This window comes from Rhinopithecus roxellana, chromosome 2 (assembly GCF_007565055.1).
Source record: "Rhinopithecus roxellana isolate Shanxi Qingling chromosome 2, ASM756505v1, whole genome shotgun sequence".
NCBI classification, from domain to species: Eukaryota; Metazoa; Chordata; class Mammalia; order Primates; family Cercopithecidae; genus Rhinopithecus; species Rhinopithecus roxellana.
In genome coordinates this window covers 48,229,196-48,252,277 of record NC_044550.1, presented here as the reverse complement: position 1 = coordinate 48,252,277, position 23,082 = coordinate 48,229,196, and the positions used below count along the sequence as shown (strand labels likewise).

General features: G+C 43.6%; 1 pseudogene; it reads right to left on the bottom strand.

The window, feature by feature from the left end:
* Positions 1–11,005: 11,005 nt before the first annotated feature.
* On the bottom strand, positions 11,006–12,736 carry LOC104677972 (annotated as a pseudogene).
* Positions 12,737–23,082: the final 10,346 nt, after the last annotated feature.

Below are 23,082 nucleotides of genomic sequence, written 5' to 3'. Positions count from 1 at the left end.
GCCTCCAGGACTGAGAAAGAACAAATTTCCATTGTTAATCTCCCAGCGTGGTACCTTGGGAAACTAACATGCCACCTCCTGCATTTACCTTAGCTGTTCCTACTCCCTGGAACATCCATCTTCCAAACATCCAGATAACTTGCCCACCTCCATCAAGGTTTTGCCAACTACACTTTTCAAAACTGCTACTCCTGATACCTGTGCTGACAACCCCCTTACCCTGCTCTAATCTATTTCGGCACTTATCACCTTCTAACATCCTATAGTTTCTTTATTATGTTTATTGTTTTGATCATCATCTATTGTTAGAATTTGAGCTCCATAAATCATATGGAATCTTTATTTCTTTCACTGAGGGTCCTGTATGCTCAATAGTGTAATAATAATAATTAAAAAAAACAGTGAATATCATGGAGTGAATATCATGAAGGACAAGACAGTGGTTACCTTTGAAGGGAGAGAGGAGGTTGTGATTTGCAAGGTACGTGGTGGCTTCTGACTTGCAGGCAGTGTTCTATTTCTCAACCTGGTTAGCAGCTAAAGGGATAATTGCTTTCTCATAATTTGTTAAAGTGTACATTTATGTTTATGCACTTTTCTTTGTGTGCTATTTTCACAAGAAAATGAAGCCTCAAGAATTATTTTCACATTTCTTCGATGAGGAAAGGGAGATTTGTTGCTTTAAAATACTGTTTATAAAAATGTTGTAAGCTGGCTGGGCGTGGTAGGTTGGCTCATGCCTGTAATCCCAGCACTTTGGGAGGCCGAGGTGGGTGAATCACGAGATCAAGAGATCAAGACCATCCTGGACAACATGGTGAAACTCGGTCTCTACTGAAAATATAAAAGTTAGCTGGCATCCTGACTAACATGGTGAAACCCCGTCTCTACTAAAAAAAAGTACAAAAAAACTAGCCGGGCGAGTTGGCGGGCGCCTGTAGTCCCAGCTACTCGGGAGGCTGAGGCAGGAGAATGGCGTGAACCCGGGAAGCGGAGCTTGCAGTGAGCTGAGATCCGGCCACTGCACTCCAGCTTGGGCGACAGAGCGAGACTCCGTCTCAAAAAAAAAAAAAAAATTTAGCTGGGCGTGGTGGCGCATGCATGTAGTCCCAGCTACTCAGGAGGCTGAGGCAGGGGAATTGCTTGAACCCGGCAGGCGGAGGTTGCAGTGAGCCGAGATCGCGCCACTGCACTCCAGACTGGTGACAGAGTGAGACTCTATCTCAAAAAAAAAAAAAAAAACAGTTGTAAGCTGGGAGCAGTGGTGCACACCTGTAGTCCCATCTACTCAAAAGGCTGAGGCAGGAAGATTGATTGAGCCCGGGAGTTCAAGGTCAGCCTGGGCCACATAAAAAGTCCCCATCTCTAAATAGTGATAATAATCGTAAGTTCAACGATTGCAGTATTGAAAAGTATAATATGTTCATAATGCTCCAAAAGAAAAGCTACAAAGCAGCAACATGCCACACATAGCTGCTGTTAAGGACTGAATTGTGTCCCCTCAAAATTCATTTGTTGAAGCCCTAACCCCTAATGTAATTATATTTGAAGATAAAGCCTTTAAGGAGGTAATTAAGACTAAATGAGGGCTGGTTGCGGTAACTCATGCCTGTAATCCCAACATTTTGAGAGGCTGAGGTGGGCGGATGGCTTGAGCCCAGGAGTTGGAGAGCAGTCTGGGCAACATAATAAGACCCCATCTCTACCAAAAGATTTTAAAATTAGGCTGGGTGCAGTGGCTCATGCCTGCAATCCCAGCACTTTGGGAGGCCGAGGCGGACGGATCATTTGAGGTAGAGTTTGAGACCAGCCTGGCCTCAAGCAAGCTGCCTTCCTTGGCCTCCCAAAAAGCCTGGTCAACATGGTGAAACCCTGTTCTACTAAAAATGCAAAAGAAAAGTAGCTGGGCATGGTGGCACATGCCTGTCATCCCTGCTACTCAGGAAGCTGAGGCAGGAGAATCACTGGAACCCAGGAAGTGGAAGTTGCAGTGAGCTGAGATCATGCCACTGCACTCCAGCCTGGGCAACAGAGACTCCATCTAAAAAAATAATAATAATAATTAATTAAATAGCCAGATGTGGCAGTTGCATGGCTGTAGTCCCAGCTACTCAGGAGGCTGAGGTGGTAGGATTGCTTGAGCCCCAGAGATTAAGGCTAGGGAAAGCTATGATTGCACCATTGCACTCTAGCTTGGGTGACAGAGCAAGATCCTGTCTCAAGGAAGAAAAGAAACCTTGCATCCGGTATGAAATGTTAGACAGAGTTTTGGGGTAGGGTTGGGAAGATAAGTGGTGACCTGAGGTCGGCCCCAGAAAAAGTCACAGTCCCCATTATCCTGGAAGATGGTTCTGAACACCACTTAGGCTTTTGAGGTTCTTTTTTCTTTTTTTTTTTTCTTTTTCTTTTCTTTTTTTTTTTTTTTTTTTTTTTGAGACATAGTCTTACTCTGTTGCCCAGGCTGGAGCGCAGTGGCACAGTCTTGGCTCACTGCAACCTCTGTCTCCAAGGTTCAAGCAATTCTCCTGCCTCAGCCTCCCAATTACCTGGGACTACAGGCACCCACCATCACACCAAGCTAACTTTTGTATTTTTAGTAGAGACAGGGTTTCACCATATTGGCCAGACTGATCTTGAACTCCTGACCTCAAGTGATCCACCTACCTTGGCTTCCCAAAGTGCTGAGATTACGCACGTGAGCCACCGCTCCTGGCCCTGAGGTTCTGATTCCTGTTTGATGAACCTGAAGATGATTAGTCAGCAAACCAGGGCTAGCTGGGATGGGCCCATCAGCAATCCTGACCACCTCAGAGGGCGTAAGGGCCACTGACCTTGAGAACTCAGCCATTTCCCAGGATATGCTCAGATCTGCAATAAACTGGGAATAAATTCTAATGATTAGGAAGGATTTTAAAATCAATGTTTATTAGAGAGGAGGGCACTGCATGTTTCTATTTCTCTCTACAGAGGGCTTTTATAGCCTTTAATGTAGAGTAGATTGAACAATACTTCTCAGAAGAAGCTTTCTGGACTCCATAAGAATCAAGTGGGGAATGATGTTAAAATGTATATTACCAGGCTCTGACCTCAAATATTCTGATTCAAATAGTATGGGCAAGGGATCAAGAATCAGCTTTTTAGGCCAGGCATGGTGGCTCACACCTGTAATCTCAGCATTTTGGGAGGCCAAGGCTGGCAGATTGCTTGAGGCCCGGAGTTCGAGTCCAGCCTAGGCAACATGGCAAAACCTAATCTCTACCAAAAATACAAAAATTAGCTGGGTGTGGTGGTGCATGTCTGCAATCCCAGCTTCTTGGGAGGCTGAGCATGCAAATTGCTTGAACTGGGGAGGAGGTGAAGGTTGCAGGGAGTGGAGATCGCATCATTACACTCCAGCCTGGGCAACACAGCAAGATGGTCTCAAAAAAAAAAAAAAAAAGAATTGGCTGGACACGGTGGCTTACACCGGTAATCCCAGCACTTTGGGAGGCCAAGGCGGGTGGATCACTTGAGGTCAGGAATTCCAGGCCAGTCTGGCCAACATGGCAAAACCCCATCTCTACTAAAAATACAAAAATTAGCCAGGCATGGTAGTGCACACCTGTAATCCCAGTTACTAGGGAGGCTGAGGCAGGAGAATTGCTTGAATCCAGTGGGCGGAGGTTGCAGTGAGCCAAGATTGCACCACTGCACTCCTGCCTTGGTGACAGAGCAAGACTCCATCTCAAAAATAAATAAATAAATAAATAAAGATTAAAATAAATATTAAAATGAATAAATAAATAAAAATTTTAAAAAAGAATCAGCTTTTTAAAAATAAGTGTTTCAGCCGGGCGCAGTGGCTCACGCCTGTAATCCCAGCACTTTGGGAGGCCGAGGTGGGTGGATCATGAGGTCAGGAGACAGAGATCATCCTGGCTAACACAGTGAAACCTCATCTCTACTAAAAATACAAAAAAATTAGCGGGGTATGGTGGTAGGCGCTGTAGTCCCAGCTACTCGGGAGGCTGAGGCAGGAGAATGGTGTGAACCCGGGAGGCAGAGCTTGCAGTGAGCCAAAATCGTGCCGCTGCACTCCAGCCTGGGCGACAGAGCGAGACTCTGTCTGAATAAAAATTAAAAATAAAAATAAAATAAGTGTTTCAGGTGAGTCTCTGTCAGAGTTTTTAGACATTTCTAGAAGAGTGGCCCAGAGATCACTGGTGTGAGATGATCACTTAGAGTCTTGTGAAAAATACAAATTTCCTGGGCATCCTGAATTTTAATAAGGAAAAGGGCGATAGGGAGTGGAGCCCAGGATTCTGCATTTTAAAGAGGCTTTCCAGTTAAAGGTTTACTGGCAAATTTAAGAACCATCTGCCTAGGGAATAATAAAATGTTCTCTTGGAGAGGAGGGAGGGGATCAGGAAAAAATATCATAACTAGATATAATGGATACTAGGCTTAACACCAGGGTGATGAAATAATCTGTTTACCAAACCCCCATGACACATGTAACAAACCTTCATATCCCACACATGAACCCCTGAACTTAAAATAGAAGTTTTAAAAAATGTTGTCTTGGATGGACCATGACCTGGAAGATGTTTCTGCTAAATCTCATTAAGCTACTTTGGGGGTATTTTCATGAGGAAACACAACCCAAAGACTCAAGGGAGAAATGAAAAAGGGACAGGGCACTGTCTAAGGGCAGGAGTTTGGTAATAACCAAGAGTGTTATCACATCAGGCCGGGTGCGGTGCCTCATGCCTGTAATCCCAGCACTTTGGGAGGCTGAGGCGGGCGGATCACTTGAGACTGGGAGTTCAAGACCAACATGGTAAAACCCCATCTATCCTAAAAATATTAAAAATTAGCCAGGCATGGTAGCGCACGCCTGTAATCCCAGCTGCTCAGGAGGCTGAGGCAGGAGAATTGCTTGACCCGAGAAGCAGAGGTTGCAGTGAGCTGAGATCATGCTATTGCACTCCAGCCTGGGTGACTGCCTCAAAAAAAAAAAAAAAAGAAAGAAAGAAAAAGAAAGAGAAAAAGAAAAAAAAAGAAAAAGAAAAGAAAGAAAAGAAATGGTGTCACATCAAATAATTTGTATACAGTTTCTCCAATGGGAAGGCCACAATGCATTTGCTCCCTACTCATCCTTGCTTTGCCTGCAGAGAGCACAATTTTTCTTACACATAGATGCTCAATAAGTATCTGTTAAATTGTTTTGAATGTATTCCCCTTTGGAGAACTATACTTTCAACATATACATATACATACGCACACACGTATATATATGTTGGTGGTGTTTGGATGAGCATATATGTGTGTTTATGGGCAGGGGCAGAAGAAGTGATGATGACAGAAAGTGGGTTTGATAAAGGGAGGGAGATAAAATTGAGTGAACTGCTGAGTTGATTTGAGTTATGCTTAAGGAAAACGTCACTACAAGTTCTATTTTGGTTTACTTCCTCTCTTGCCCTGGGATCTTAAGCAAGCAAGTTACTTTCGTTTCTCTATTTCAACAGTGCCTTTTTTTTTTTTTTTTTTGGAATATGCCTTGTAGAATTATTTTTAAAAGTAAGTAATATGAAATTGGAAAGCACCTTTTCCTCTTAGCCAAAAGTGTGCAGAAGAGAATTTCCACCATCTGGGCCACTTCAATAGGAGAAGTATGCTTACTCTCTCTCTCTCTCTCTCTCTCTCTCTCTCTCTCTCTCTCTCTCTCTCTCTCTCCCCCCCCTTACTCTTTCTCTCTCCCTCCCCCTCCCTTCCTCCTAAAGATCATGTATTTAGTAAATGTTTATTGAGAATTAATTATATGCTAGAAGTATGCTAGAAGCTGTGATAACTTCTGGGATAGCAAATAAGACATAATTACTACCCAGTATTGTTGTAGAATCTGGAGAATTCGGGGTCTGAATTTTCAGACAGCAGAGGATCAAAGAAAAGTCACCAACCAGCCCTCCTGGCACAGGTGGGCAAGTTCCAGTGTGAGAAGCCAGGCTTCCAGCTGTCCAAGTGGAACCTCTCAGTGGGATCCCTCTTAGTGATCGGGGCTTGCACTTGGTGTGGAGCAGAGAGCAAGGACATACAGAACTCACCACCACCATTACCTGTCTCTCAATATGGTGGGAAGTGATGACAAGTTGGAATATGCCAATCCCTCTGTGTCCTTCTCCCATAGAATGGCTGCTGGTTCACCTCCACCTCCCATGACCCGTATCTCATGCCGGCTCCTCTTTTTCTAACTTTAACACAAATTATTCAGGGAAGGGGATTCTGGGAACTATAGCTCCAACTTGGTCAAGCTAACACCATTACGTATGAGGAGCTGGGTCAAGAAGTGATGAAAGAGAGGTCTCAAGATGCCAACACTTGGCTGAAGGTGTCAAAATCAAAGTAAAGATTCTAAGCAAAAGTGCTTGTTCAGGTCCCAAGCTGTTTGCAACTTCTCAAAAGTTTCTTTGGGTGGTCTCCTGTGTCAGCACTAGAATTTTCCTACATACAGCAAACTGGCTGCATGAAGGTAGAAGTCGCTGGTAAATAAACATACGGTTGATACCCCAACAGAGTGACCACAGGCATAACAGTTAAGGATGATCACTGAGTTTTTATACCTCAGTGTGACACAATAGCTATTAACAATCACTTTAAATTGTAAGTTTTTGTCAGATCTAGATTTATGAGGTATAGAATACTCCTCTGTTCAAAAATTTATTAATGCTTACTATAAGCCTTGTGAAAGTGAAACATCCTACTAAACTCTGTATGAACCAAATACACACCCTTCTATCAGTCCTTACTTATAACACCTCAAATCCCCTGCCCAACTGTGCCAGATTCTCTGCAAGGCTTACAGTAAATAAAGCCTAGCAATACACTGAGCCACATGATAAAGTCACAAGCTCTTTGTCCAGAAAGATTGAGAATAATTCCTTAAATTAAGGTGATTTGAAGCCGGGTGCCTGGGCAACAGAGGAAGACTTAAAAAAAAAAAAAGAAAGAAAGAAAAAACGGTTATTTGGGTTATTTGGTTAAAAACAGCAGAACTTCTAGGGAACTAATTTAAACTGAAAGTGGGATTTATAATAAGGATACTGGCTTATCTCATTGGACACAAGCACAGGAATGCAGCCAGCCCTCAGGCACAGACCGAAATAAAGAAGTAGAAGGAGCACTCCACTGCATTTCATTTCTGCTTCTCTCTGTGCATTTGCCCCTTCTGCCTGAAAGCTGAGTTTCTCTGTTCTTCAAAACACAAAATGAAACTGGGTGTGGTTCCTCAGGCCTGTAATCCCAGCACTTTGGGAGGCCGAGGCAGGCAGATCACTTGAGACCAGGAGTTCCCATCTGTACTAAAAATACAAAATTAGCCAGGTGTGGTGGCGTGCGCCTGTAATTCTAGCTACTTGGGAGGCTGAGGCAGGAGAATCACTTGAACCCCGGAGGCGGAGGTTGCAGTGAGCTGAGATCGCACCATTGCACTCCATCCTGGGCGACAGTGCAAGACTGTCTCAAAAAAAATTAAAAATTTAAAAATTAGAATGTTTTTTAATGGCAGAATAGAAAAAGTAACAATCTTTTGCAAAACGGAAAAAGAAGGAAGACTTAGGGAAAGTGCTTAGACAGAAATGTGAAATTATCATCCCAAGGGACAGGGTGTGAATGACCTCTATTGGTTGTAGCAGATTATTTGTTGGGAGGTCATCGAATGCCACCTAAGAAGTGCAAAGTTGATCCTGGAGGAAACAGGATTTGAGGAGACTGTGTGTTGTGACATACCCAGATTTATGCTTAGAAAAAGGGAAATCGGCCGGGCGCGGTGGCTCAAGCCTGTAATCCCAGCACTTTGGGAGGCCGAGATGGGCGGATCACGAGGTCAGGAGATCGAGACCATCCTGGCTAACAAGGTGAAACCCCGTCTCTACTAAAAAAATACAAAAACACTAGCCGGGCGAGGTGGCGGGCACCTGTAGTCCCAGCTACTCGGGAGGCTGAGGCAGGAGAATGGCGTAAACCCTGGAGGCGGAGCTTGCAGTAAGCTGAGATCCGGCCACTGCACTCCAGCCTGGGCAACAGAGCGAGACTCTGTCTCAAAAAAAAAAAAAAAAAAAAGGAAAAAGGAAAAGGGAAATCAGTCCATGGCAAGACAAGAATGGTTTAGAGGACATAAAAGCTAGGGGCAGGAAGACAAGTTAGAAAGTTTTGCATGAAGCTGGGCACTGTGGCTCATGTCTGTAATCCCAGGACTTTCGGAGGCCAAGGTGGGCGGATCACGAGGTCAAGAGATCAAGACCATCCTGGTCAACATGGTGAAACCCCTTCTGTACTAAAACAACAACAACAACAACAAAAAATAGCTGAGCTTGGTGGCACTAACCTGTAGTCCCAGTTACTCAGGGGGGATGAGGCAAGAGGATTGCTTGAGGAGGCGGAAGTTGCAGTGGGCCAAGATCACACCACTGCACTCCAGCCTGGCAACAGAGTGAGACTGCATCTCAAAAACAAAAAAGAAAAGAAAAAAAGGAAGTTTTGCATGAATGAACTAAGTCAGAATTGAGGGCTGAAACCAAGAAATGGCCTTTGAGATACAGACAAACAGAATAGCTATGGGGTAATGGAGGCAGAAAGCTTGGTGACAGGTTGGATATAAGCACTGTCAGGGATGGAGGAGACTTAGACTGGCTCTTTTTTGAATAGTGGTGAGATCCCAGACTTTTCATAGGAATTTCACCTGCTTATTAGTTTTGTGGAATAAAATCAGATTGGCATAATTCCTCTCATCCTACACCCCCACTCTTGGGAATATCCAACACACAGATCAGACAGATCTCCTACCTCAAATTGTATTACTAGGCTTAATTAACATAAAAGGGCGGCATCTTAATTTTGTGACTGGTATATCGGACTGGAAATCCCCTGGAACTCTACCAAGTCCTTGGCCTTCTGAGCTCAGATGAAGATCTGGAAAGTTTGCTGAGGGTTTTTTCTTATTTCTTTGATGAGTTTTGCTGCTGCAGCATGCCTTCCTGGTGTTCCAGGTGAGAATATTGAGTGCTCACAACGTGCCAGATATTTACTTACATTTTCTCTCTTTCTCTCTCTCTCTCTCTCTCTCTCTCTCTCTCTCTCTCTCTCTCTCTCTCTTTTCTTTTTTAGAGACATAGTTTTGCTCTGTGCCCAGGCTGGAGTGCAGTGGCACCATCATGGCTCACTGCAGCCTTGACCTCCTGGGCTCAAGCGATTCTCCCACCTCAGCTTTCCAAGCAGCTGGGACTACAGGCATGCACTATTATGCCTGGCTATTTAGAAAAATAAAAATTTGTTTTTTTGAGACAGAGTTTTGCTTTTTGTTGCCCAGGTTGGAGTGCAATGGTGCGATCTTGGCTCATTGCAACCTCTGCCTCCTGGGTTCAAGTGATTATCCTGCCTCAGCCTGCTGGGTAGCTGGGATTACAGGCAAGTGCCACCATGCCTGGATTATTTATTTATTTATTTATTTATTTATTTATTTACTTTTTTGTATTTTTAGTAGAGACGGGGTTTCTCCATGTTTGTCAGGCTGGTCTCAAACTGCTGACCTCAGGTGATCCACCCACCTCAGCCTCCCAAAGTGCTGGGATTACAGGCATGAGCCACCGCACCCAGCCTTTTTTTCTTTTCTTTTTTTTTTTTTTTTTTGGAACAGAGTCTCACTACATTGCCTAGGCTGGTCTTAAACTCCTGGACTCAAGTGATCCTCCTGCCTCGGCCTCCCAAAGTGTCGGAATTACAGCCATGAGCCACTGTGCCCAGCCCATTGTCTTTTTTTATTCTTATAATATCCCATTTGGAGGAACTGAGACTCAAAAATGTTAAGGAACCTGTTGCCTATATATCACCTAGCTACTAAATCCAAAGCTGGGATCAAACCCTCTCTTGGTCTGGACCCAAAGCTTGGTCCCTGAGTCACTGCAAGTTTCTGTGCTCTCACTCTAAGCAGCTGCACTTTCTGCCTCCCTGGAATTAATAGGTCTCCTGATAGTCAATGCCTGCCTATATCCATGAGCCAACAACTCTGCCTGCTCTCAAAATGATATTTAGAAACCAATATTTGGGTATGGTTTTGCTATTGCTATTGAGATGTCAATATTCCCAGGTCCTTTCAGGGGATTCAACTAACCAATGCTGTGTGTGTGTATACACATACATATGAGCATATAGATATGTATACGAGAACACACATATAAATGTGTATGAATATGGATATGAAAACATATATGTAAATGTGTGTACATGTGTTTACATTTATATCAATCTTAATGTATTAAAGACCATTAGGTCACTCCAGTACTTGCAATTCTAATCCGTCACCACAAGGTTCACTCTAGTTTTCGCTATTTCTTTTTTTTTTTTCAAAACCACATTCAGTTTTCTTTATTTTTTTATTTATTTTATTTTATTTTATTTTTTTAGACGGAGTCTCACTCTGTCACCTAGGCTGGAGTGCAGGGGTGCGATCTCTGCTCACTGCAAGCTCCTCCTCCCGGGTTCACACCATTCTCCTGCCTCAGCCTCCCGAGTAGCTGGAAATACAGGCACCCGCCACCGCACCTGGCTAATTTTTTGTATTTTTAGTAGAGACGGGGTTTCACCATGTTAGCCAGGATGGTCTCGATCTCCTGACCTCGTGATCCGCCCCCCTCGGGCTCCCAAAGTGCTGGGATTACAGACATGAGCCACCGCACCTGGCCTCAGTTTTTATTTAATTTTCCATTGGGCAATTTACATATCTGCCTCACCCTGTCTTTTAAGTTAGTGTGACAATTTTACATAATAATGGAATGAAGTAGAAAAAAAAAAAAGACACTGCTTTTAAAAAACCAACACTTTAACCAATTTTATATTCAAACAAAAACCACACGGTATTGGCGTGATATGTGTTCTCAGTGTTTCCTTGGGGCTGGCTTCCTCGCCATCGTGCCATGGCACAGCTGCGATCTTCCACAGTTTGTCCTGCTGGATGACGGAGGCTCACTCATCTTCACGTTATCCGGAGGTCCTGGATGGAAGACTCGAGGGTCTTGAAATCCCAAATTGTCATGGCTCCATCGATGCCAGTAGTGCAAACTTTGTGACATTCTTGCTTGTCCACCTCGAAGAGACTTGAGTGATGCTATTCGGATGGATACTGCGTCTCCAAGGTCGTGTCGCGGTCCTCAGTCGTCCGTGTTGTGGAAGTGTTCCATGGTAGACATGTTGCATTGGATGCTCTGTTTCGGAATGTCTAACTTGGAGATGAAGGTCAGGCAGCCTTGGTCATCATAAAGAGCATTGGGCAGCAGTCATGGCCAGCAGCCACCACGTCGTTCTCTGAGACAAATGAAACACTCAGTGCATACTGACTGGTTTTTCATCCACTTTTTTTTTTTTTAATTTATTTTTTGAGAGGGAGTCTCGCTCTGTCACCCAGGCTGGAGTGCAGTGGCGCGATCTCGACTCACTGTGAACTCCCCCTCCAGGGTTCACGCCATTCTCCTGCCTCAGCCTCCCGAGTAGCCGTCATCCACTTCTTTAATGCAGGCAGAAAACAGTCTGCATTTGAAGTCACATGGTCCTGCTGCCAGCAAAACGTTGTTGGGATGGCAATCCAAGCTGAGCACTGTGGAGCGAATTGGCTTTTTAATGTGCTTGCTCACCCACCGGTCATTTTCAGACTCGAAGTAACAAACAGAAACGAATCGTGCTCCACTTTCCATAGCAAATTTGTTCTCTAGTGGGGACTACTTCACAAAAGTAGCTGCACAGTTAATTCTCAGGATCACCAGGGTTGGCTTCCAGACACCATCTTTCTGACTCCAGACATAGGCACTGTGGTCTGCCCGGCAAGTGATGATGCGGTCGCTCTTGGGAGCCCAGTCAATACCTGTTGATACGTCCGTTGCGCTCCTTGAGTTCATGGGCTTTCACCCACCGGCTCCCGTTCTTCTTCTTCCTTATTTTTTTTTTTTTTTGTTTTTTGTTTTTTGTTTTTTGACGGAGTCTGGCTTATCGTCCAGGCTGGAGTGCAGTGGCATGATCTCGGCTCACTACAACCTCCATTTATCCGGTGCAAGCAATTCTCCTGTCTCAGCCTCCCGAGTAACTGGGAGTACAGGCACACACTACCACGCCTGGCTAATTTTTTTTTTTTTTTTTTTTTTTTTTTTTTTGAGACGGAGTCTTGCTCTGCCGCCCAGGCTGGAGTGCAGTGGCCGGATCTCAGCTCACTGCAAGCTCCGCCTCCCGGGTTCACGCCATTCTCCTGTCTCAGCCTCCCGAGTAGCTGGGACTACAGGCGCCCACCTCGTCGCCCGGCTAGTTTTTTGTATTTTTTAGTAGAGATGGGGTTTCACCGTATTAGCCAGGATGGTCTCGATCTCCTGACCTCATGATCCGCCCGTCTCGGCCTCCCAAAGTGCTGGGATTACAGGCTTGAGCCACCGCGCCCGGCCAATTTTTGTATTTTTAGTAGAGATGGGGTTTCACCATCTTGGCCGGTCTGGTCTTTTACTCCTGACCCCGTGATCCACCCGCCGCGGCCTCCCAAAGTGCTGGGATTACAGGCGTGAGCCAGGGCAACCGGCTCCATTCTTCTGATGTGCACTTAGTGATGATTGGAACTGAGGGCAATCTGGGTACGATCCTTGTTCCAGGCATGACAGGTGATTGGCTCTAATAAAAACTGATGCAGTGACATTATTCTTAGTGTTTTCAAAGGAGAGAAAGCTGGGGTCGGGGAAGTCCCGACGGGCTGGGAGTGGAGGATTTCCGGACTCTGGGCAGTCAACGCAAACAGGCTCGCCACGGGGACGGAGGACTAGTTTTTTCTATTTCTATACTTTAATCCCTTCTCTGACAGTGAGAAACATGACCCTCATTATCTTTGACATATTAATTTACCTGAATATATTAATCTTCCTGAATAAGACCAACCTCCCATCACCTCCTCCTTTCCCTCCCCATGCAGACATCCTCCTCACCTCATTGTATTCTGATATGCAATACCAGGCCACCGCAGGCTTGTGGGTGAAAGCCCTCCCACGCCATTTGTGCTGTTGCATTCTCTGAGCTGCTCCGCTGCATAAGCAGCTTCCATCCATCAGCCACCCCAGTTCTGACTCCCCACACCAGGTTGCTCCCATGTATGGATGACTTCCTCTCCTTTCTTGGGCTCCAGCACCCAGTGCTGGGCCATTTCCATGAATGGATATCCTCCTAACCCCTTTAGGTTCTGATTCTTCACATCAGGCTACCTCCATGTCTACCCAAAACCTGTGAATGTGATTATTCAGAAATAGAGTCACGGCAGATGTAATCAAGTTAAGATAAAGTCATATGGCTTTAGGGTGGGCTTTAATTCAATGACTGATGTACTTATAAGAAGAGGGAAGGCCTGGAGCGGTGGTTGACACCTGTAATCCCAGCACTTTGGGAGGCCAAGGTGGGCAGATCACCTGAGATCAGGAGTTTAAGACCAGCTTGATCAACATGGAGAAAGAAACCCCATCTCTACTAAAAATACAAAATTAGCTGGGAGTGGTGGCACATGCCTGTAATGGCAGCTACTTGGGAGGCTGAGGCAGGAGAATCGCTTGAACCTGGGAGGCGGAGGTTGCAGTGAGCCGAGATCATACCATTAAACTCCAGCCTGGGCAACAAGACCGAAACTCCGTCTCAAAAGAAAAAAGAAGAAGAAGAAGAGGGAAATTTGGACTCAGATATACAAGGAAAATGCCATGTGATGATGGAGGCAGAGGTTGCAGTGATACGTCTACAAGCTAAGGAACACCAAGGAGTGGCAGCAACCACCAGAAGCTAGGAAGAGGGAATGAACAATTCTCCCCTAGAGGCTTGAGAGACAGCATGGCCTGCTGACATTTTGCTTTCAGACTTCTGACCTCTAGAACTATGAGACAATACATTTCTGTTGCTTTAAGCCACCTGGTTTGTGGTCATTTGTTACAGCAGCCCTAGGGAAGTAATACATCTACTTTGTCTGGAGCAAGAGGACAGAAGTATGTACTTCCATTGATTTATGTGCAGTTGCTAAGAATTTGGTTGGATGGTCAAGGAAGGAAGAAGATTGAAAGACTTGACAAAGAAGTATGGGAAATAGGTATGTTGACGCACCTTTTGGAAAGGATGTAGACTGCAAAGACATGTGAGTGCTCATCAAGGGACATTCACAGCTGAGGATGCTCTGAATAACCAAATGGACAAAATGACATACTATGTAGATGCCAAAATAAAATAAAATTAAAAATAAAATAAAATAAACTTTTTCCAGACACTTAATGTTTACTCAATGGGCACATGAATGAAGTGGTCATGATGGCAAGAATGGAGGTTAGACATGGACTCAACAACATGGGCTTCTCCTGAAGCTCCTAACCAAGGTTAGCCAGGTAGACACTATTGCTGAGTACCTTATCTGCCAAGAGCAGATGCCAACACTGACTCCTGATATGGCACCATTGCCATATGATTAGCAGCTGTCTGGTAGCAGGCTGATTATACTGGAACTCTTCCATTACTGAGAGGGCAGAAATTCATTCTTATTAGAATTGACACATATTCTGGGTATAAATGCCTTTTCTACTCCTAATGATTCTGCCAGAACCTCCACAGACTCATAGAATACCTTGTCCACTATCATGGTATTCCACAGAGCACTGCTTCTGCTCAAGAAATTTATTTCATGGTAATGGGAATACAGCAGTGAACTCATGCCTATAGAATGCAGATACTCCATCATCTACAAGGGGCGTCCCTAACTTAAAGGCAAAATTGCTTACTGAAAACTCATTTATGCTGCCTGTCTTAGTCTGTTTGAGCTCCAATAACAAAATACTATGGACTAGGTGGTTTATAAACCAGAGAAATTTACAGTCATGGCTGGGTGTGATGTCTTAAGCCTACAATCTCAACACTTTGGGAGGCCGAGGTGGGAAGATTGCTTAAGGCCAGGAGGTCAAGATCAGCTTGGGCAACATAGTAAGACATTTCTACAAAAAAATAAAAAAAATTAGCTGGGCTTGGTGGCATGTGCCTGTAGCCCTAGCTACTCAAGAGGTTGAGGTGAATGAATCCCTTGAGCCCAGGAATTCAAGGCTGTAATGAGCTATGATCATGTCACTTCACTACACCCTGGGCAGCAGAATCAGACTCGGTCTTCAAAAAGGAGGGAGGGAAGGAAGGAAGGAAGGAAGGAAGGAAGGAAGGAAGGAAGGAAGGAAGGAAGGAAGGAAGGAAGGAAGGAGAAAGAAAGAAAGAAAGGCAGAGAGGAGGGCAGAGAGGAAGAAAGAAAGAGAAAGACAGAGAGAAAGAAAGAGAGAGAGAAAGAAGTCCCATAATCAGAGAGCCTGAAATTCTGATGTCCAAGGGCAGGACGAGGAGAGTATCCCAGCTCCAGGAAAAAGAGAGAGAAAGAGAGAGAGAGAGAATTCCTTTTCTCTGCTTTTTTATTCTATATGTACTAAACTTCTCAGTAAATAGTCACTTGGCCATACCCTTAGTGTTCTCTCTTGAACTCTTGAACACACTTTTTCATTACTGTTTCAAATAACCCACTTATAAAATGTTTCTTCCTATCCTGGCAACTCTGATTTGCTGATGTGAAAGTTTTTGTTCTGAAGAGAGAAATGTTTCCATCAGAAATATAACTATGTATCCAGTCCACTACACTGGAAGACGAGGATACAACCTGACCATCTTGGGCTGCTTATGTCACAAACTAACAGGTAGAATAAGTGGTTTCTATACTGCTGGTGATTGATCCCAACTACCAAAGGGGAACTTAGGTTACTGCTAAACCACGAATGCAAAGAGAACTATGTATAGAACCCAGGGGATTTCCTGGAACATCTCTTAATACTTCCATGTCTGTATTAGTCAGGGTTCTCCAGAGAGACAGAACCAACCGTGTGTGTGTGTGTGTGTGCGCGCGCGCGCGTATGTGTGTGTGTGCGCGTGATATGGGGAGATTTATTAGAGAATTGGCTCACGTGATTATGGAGACTGAGAAATCCCATGGCAGGCCATCTGCAAGCTGGAGACCCTAAGATGCTGGTAGTGTGACTCAGTCCGAGTTCAAAATCCTCACAGCCTGGGAAGCTGATGGTGTAATATTCAGTCCAAGGCCAAGGGTCTGAGAACTGGGGGCATTGGTGTAAGTCCTGGAGTCCCATAATCAGAGAGCCTGAAATTCTGATGTCCAAGGGCAGGACGAGGAGAGTATCCCAGCTCCAGGAAAAAGAGAGAGAAAGAGAGAGAGAGAGAATTCCTTTTCTCTGCTTTTTTATTCTATATGTACTAAACTTCTCAGTAAATAGTCACTTGGCCATACCCTTAGTGTTCTCTCTTGAACTCTTGAACACACTTTTTCATTTTTTACATGACCAGGCTGAAACTTTTCAAATATTTCCATTCCGCTTTTTGTTTATTTTCTTTCTTTCTTCTTTTTTTTTTTTTTTTTTTTTTTTTTTTTTGAGAAGGAGTCTTGCTGTGTCACCCAAGTTGGAGTGCAGTGGCATGATCTCATCTAACTGCAACCTCTGCCTCCCAGGTTCAAGTGATTCTCCTGCCTCAGCCTCCTGAGTAGCTGGGATTACAGGCATGCACCACCATGCTTGGCTTATTTTTTTTTTTATTTTTAGTAAAGGTGGGGTTTCACCATGTTGGCCAGCCTGGTGTTGAAGTCCTGACCTCAAGTGATCTGCCTGTCTCAGCCTCCCAAAGTGCATGGATGACAGGCGTGAGCTGCTTCGCATGGCCCCATTCTGCTTCTTTTTAAATTATGAATTCCATCTTAAGTCATTTATTTCCTCTTGTATCTTACTGTATGTGGTTAAAAGTAGCCACACGAATCCTAAAAATATTTTTCTTAGAAATTTATTTTTCCCAGCTGGGTGTGGTGGCTAACAACTATAACACCTGCACTTTGGGAAGCCAAGGCAGGGAATTCAGTTGAGCCCAGGAGTTCAAAACCAGCCTGGGCAACAAAATGAGACCCTATCTCCACAAAAAATTTAAAAATGAGCTGAGTGTGGGGGAGTGCATCTGTAGTCCCAGCTACTCAGGAGGCTGAGGTGGGAGAATTGCTTGAGCCCAGGAGTTTGAGGCTGCAATGAGCTATGACCGCACCACTGCATTCCAGCATGGGTGACAGAGCAAGATCCTGTCTTAAAAACAACAACAACATGAAAAAAGCTCTTCCATCAGATATCCTAGCTTATCACTCTTAAATTCTGCATTCCGTAAAGTCTAGGGCACGAACACAACTCAGCCAAGTTCTTTGCCATTTCATAATAGGGGATGGCCTTTACTCTGGTTTCTAATAAGGTATTCCTCTTTTCCATGTAAGACCTCATCAGATTGGCCTTTACTGTCCATATTTCCACCAATATTCTAATCATGGTCACTTAAGTAATCTATAATTAGTCTCAACCTTTCCCTGCAGCTCTCCTCTTCTTCTGAGCCCTCAACAGAATCACCTTTCATACTCCATTTACAGTAATCTAGTCTTTTCTAGCCTGCTGCTCCAAATTTTTTCAGCCTCTACCCATTATCCAGTTCCAAAGCTACTTCCACATTTTCAAGTATTTATTATAGCAACAACTCCAATCTTGGTACCGATTTTTTGTCTTAGTCCATTTTGTGCTGTTATAACAGAATGCCACAAACTAGATCATTTGTAAACAGAAGAAACTATTTAGCTTGCAGTTCTGGAGGCTGGGAAGTCAAAGATTGTGAGCCTTCATCTGGTGAGGGCCTTCTTGCTGCATCATAACATAGTAGAAGCCATCCCAGGGCTGGAGAGCATGCTCAAGAGCAAAAGGGGAACAAATTCACTTTTATAACCAACCCACTTCCTCAATAACTAACCCATTCCTTTGATAACAACATTAATCCATTCATGAGGGTAGAGTTCCCATTACCTAATCACCTCTTAACAGTCCTACCTTTTAACATAGTACTGTTGTATTGGGGATTAAATTTCCAACATATGGCTGGGTGTGGTGGCTCACGTCTATAATCCCAGCACTTTGGGAGGCCAAGGCAGCTCACATCTATAATCCCAGCATTTCAGGAGGCCAAGGCGGGTGGATCACTCCTGAGGTCGGGAGTTCGAGACCAGCCTCACCAACAAGGAGAAACCCCTTCTCTACTAAAAAAAAAAAAAAAAAAAAAAAAATTAGCCGGGCATGGTGGCGCATGCCTATAGTCCCAGCTACTCCGGAGGCTGAGGCAGGAGAATCACTTGAACCCAGGAGGCGGACATTGTGGTGAGCCGAGATCGCACCATTGTACTCTAGCCTGGGCAATAAGAGCAAAACTCCGTCTCAAAAAAAGGAAAAAAATTTTTCAACATATAAACTTTGGAGGAGAAATTTAAACCAAATCAATGCCCAAGAAAAAACATCACAGAAAACTGTCCCCCTCAAAAAAATAGAGGCTGGAATACTAAGACTCAGACAATTTAGAAATGAAAGTTTAGGTCACTCCACTAAGACACCTGACCAGCTGAGCTTCCGGCTGAGAGCAAAGGGAATACAGAGTAGGTAGCGGAAGAAGGTCATAAATATCAACCATGGCCTCCTCATCAGTTAAAACACAGGGCTGTAGCAGGTTGGCTACATATTTTCTCTTTGCTTGTAATATGTATGTTTATTTGTAAATGTTAACCATTTTCTTTTTTTCCTCTATGATTAGATATACAAGTTGTTGGAGGTTAGCTTTACAATTTAGACTTTAGCTAACAGAATATTTAGTAAACTGTGACTGAATTTGAGAAGGAATTAATAAATTCAGTATTAAAATATTTTAATTTTGATTTTTTAAATTGTGGTAAAATATGCATAATGTAAAATTTGTCATTTTAATCATTTTTAAGTGTACAGTTCATTGGCATGAAGTACATTCATACTGTTGTGCAACCATCACCACCACCCCTCTCTAGAACATTTTCATCCTCCCCAACTGAAATTTTGTACCCATTAAGCAATAACCCCTCGTTCTTTCCTTCCTGCCCTCCAGGCCCTGACAACCACTGTTCTACTTTCTGTCTTTATGAATTTGACTATGCCAGGCACCTCATACAAGTGGAATCATATAATATTTGCCATTTTGTGACTGGTTTATTTCAAGTATAATTTTTTTAAAAGGTAAAATTATAACTCACATACAAATAAAACATGAATATGCGTGATAGGTTTTATTTGCCTCATTAATTACTGAGGGAACCAGTAAGATGTTACAACTAGATCAAAGGATAATTCAAAAAACCACACATAAATAGGCAACAAGGAATGCCAGAATGCATTTATTTAAAAGATGCAAAATGGTCTAACCACAGGGTGGTTAATCGACTATATTCCACCAGACACAAATAGTTTTCGTTTCTATGAATTAAAATCCTTTGCATTGTTATTGGTTTTCTATGTCTTACAGAGCTATAAAATAGCCCAAAACAATGAAAGGAAAACCAGGGAGTGTGTCAAAATAGAATATCCAATAATCATACACATAGAGCATGAAAGGATATTGACAGTATAGCCATGAATGGAAAAAAGAGAAAGGTAGGGTAAGACTGTGCCAGTTATCAATTTATTGCTCCTAAGTCCAAAGCAATCTTTCTCGCTTTGAGTTACTTATCTGGATCTGGATCCCATGAACATTTCTCATTTGCCAGCTGGTGCAATGTTAGGCCTATCAGCAGAGGGCACTAGAGAGACACTCCAGGCATGGCAGAGGCGTTAGCTGCCCTTCCTAGATCTCCTTCTTCCTAGATCTTGTTCTTGTGGTGTCACCTATGGAGTCCCATTGGCACTCACTCTCCAGTAAGCTTCCACCTCACCCCAGTAGGTGACTTCCAGCTCACCATCCCCACCTGCAGCTGCACACCACCTCTAGCTGCAACACTCCAGTGAATTCCTCTGCCATTTACACATATCATTTCTCTGCCATCTAGCTACAGCCCCATCCTCTCCAAGGGGGTCTGAATTTTAGCCTCAGGGTCAAGATCTCTTCCAAGTTTGTTACTCCCTTGGATGTTCTCCCTCAGCCTTAGAGGTAGTCGTGCTGTTTACATTTGCTTTTTCTTCTTCTTCTTCCTTTTTACTTTTTAGAGATGGGGATCCTGCTATGTTACCCAGGATGGTCTCCAACTCCTGACCTCGAGTGATCCTCCTGCCTCAGCCTCCCAAGTAGCTGGGATTACAGGTGCTAGCCACTGCATCCAGTTGCTTTTTTTAAATTTTAATTTTTGGAAACAGGGTCTTACTCTGTCACCCAGGCTGGAGTACAGTGATACAATCATGATTCACTGCAGCCTCGACCTCCTACATTCAAACTATCCTCTAACCTCAGCCTCCTGAGTAGCTGAGACTACAGGTATGCACCACCATGCCTGGCTATGTTTTTATTTTTTGTAGAGATGGGGTCTCACTATGTTGCCTAAGCTGTTCTTGAACACCTGGGCTCAAGTGATCCTCCCACCTTGGCCTCCTAAAGTGCTGGGATTACAGGCATGAGCCCTTGTGCCCAGGTTCTGGTATTCTTCAGAGTTATCCTTTACCTGTCTTAATAGTTAACCATGTTTTATTAGTTAGCAAACTTCATATTACATTTTTTTCTGGCTGGGTGCAGTGGCTCACGCCTCTAAGCCCAGCACTTTGGGAGGCCAAGGTAGGTGGATCACCTGAGGTCGGGAGTTCGAGACCAGCCTGGCCAATGTGGTGAAACCCCGTCTCTACTAAAAATACAAAATATTAGCCAGGTGTGGTGGTGGCAGACACCTTTAATCCTAGCTACTTGGGAGGCTGAGGCAGGAGAATCACTTTGAACCCGAGCTGCAGAGGTTGTAGTGATCTGAGATCGCACCATTGCACTCCAGCCTGGGCAACAAGAGTGAGACTCCATCTCAAAAAAAAAAAAATCTTGATTATTGGTATAATTTCTGTCTCCTGATTGATAACACCATAAGCTTCTTTATTTCCTCCCTATTTATTTTAAAGTTGTCAAATCCACATTATTACCCTTGCAAAATAAACATATTAGCATGCTTTCATGTCATATTAATATTTTCTAGGAATTTATTTAGTTCTGAGTTGTAATTGAAATAATTTCTATTTCTCTTTTCTTTGGTTCTCTTCTTTGGATTTTACTTACGTGTTTGATACCTTCTGATATCGCTCCCTCTCTCTTTTTTTTCTTTTCTTTTGAGACACGGTCTCACTCTGTTGCCCAGGCTGGAGTGCAGTGGCACAATCATAGCTTGCTGCAGCCTCAACTTCCCAGGTCCAAGCCATCCTCCCACCTAAGTCTCCCAAGCATGACCATAAGCACATGCCACCACATGTGGCTATTTCTTTTTTTGAAACAGAGTCTCACTCTGTCACACAGATTGGAGTGCAGTGGTGCAATCTCAGCTCACTGCAACCTCTGCCTCCGGGGTTCAAGTGATTCTTCTTCCTCAGCCTTTCAAGTAGCTGGGATTACAGACGTGCATTGGCACACCTGGCTAATTTTTGTATTTTTAGTAGAGACGAGGTTTCACCATGTTGGCCAGGCTGATTTTGAACTCCTGTCCTCAAAATCAGTTTTGAGCCTCAGCCTCTCAAAACTTCTGGGATTACAGGCGTGAGCCACTGCATCTGGGCCATGGTTGTTTTTTATTTTTTATATAGAGACAAGGTCTCACTATGTTGCCCAGGCTGGTCTTGAACTCCTGGGCTCAAACGATCCTCCTCCCTTGGCCTCCCAAAGTGCTGGCATTATAAGCATGGGCCACCACACCCAGCCTCTGATATCTCTTAAAGCAGTATGAATTTCTGCTTCTCTTACACTGTGGGTCCTTGTGTGATAAATTTTCTGTGAACTTGTGTGCTTGAGGCTTAATGTCAGCTTTACTATGCTTTTATATTTGAATAATTTAAGTGGTAACTTATATTTTTGTGCTAGCACATTCTCACATTGCTATAAAAAAAATACCTGAGATTGGGTAACTCATTTTAAAAAGAGGTTTAATTTACTCATGGTTCTGCCAGCTTATAGGAAGCATGGTGCTGGCATCTGCCCATCTTCTTAGGAGGCCTCAGGAAACTTTGAATTATAGCAGTAGGCGAAGGGGGAGCAGGCATGTCACATGCCCAGAGCAGGAGCAAGAAAGAAAGGGAGGAAGTGCCACACATTTTTAAGTGATGAGTTCTCTCAAGAACTCACTCACTGTCACGAGGACACCAGGAAGATGGTGTTAAACCATTCATGGAAATCTGCCCCCATGATCTAACCACCTCCCACCAGGCCCCACCTCCAACATTGTAGATTATATTTCAACATAAGATTGAGGCAGGGACATACAAACTATATCAATTTGTTATATATATATATATATAAATATATGTATAATATATTTATAAATATAAGTACAAAATATAAGTACAAAATAAGTACAAAATATAAGTATATTTTGTATATAAATATATATATTTATATATATATATAGAGAGAGAGAGAGAGACTGAGTCTCACTCTGTCACCCAGGCTGGAGTGCAATGGCACGATCTTGGCTCACTGCAAACTCCGCCTCCCAAGTTCGAGCAATTCTTGTGCCTCAGCCTCCCAAGTAGCTGGGATTATGGGCGTGCACCACCACACCTACCTAATTTTTGTATTTTAAGATGGGGTTTTGCCCTGTTTGGCAGGCTGGTCTCAAACTCCTGAGCTCAAGTGATCTGCCCGCCTTAGTCTCCCAAAGTTCTGGGATTACAGGCATGAGCCACCATACCCGGCCCCAAAATTATATCAGTTTCAATGATAATTTATTTAGAATTTTAAATATGAAATTCTAAGCTCTAGGTTTGTTTCACAATACTTAATAAATATTACTCCTTTGTTGTCTTGTAGCACATGTGCTGTTGAGAAATCTAATATCAATATGATCCTTGTTCCTTTATAGATAACATGTTCTTTCTTTCTAGAAGATTTCAGAATTTCTTCTTTATGTATGTTACTTGGACATTTCATTATAATGTATCTAGTTTGGGCCTTTCCTTTTCTCTTTGGCACCTTTATAAATAT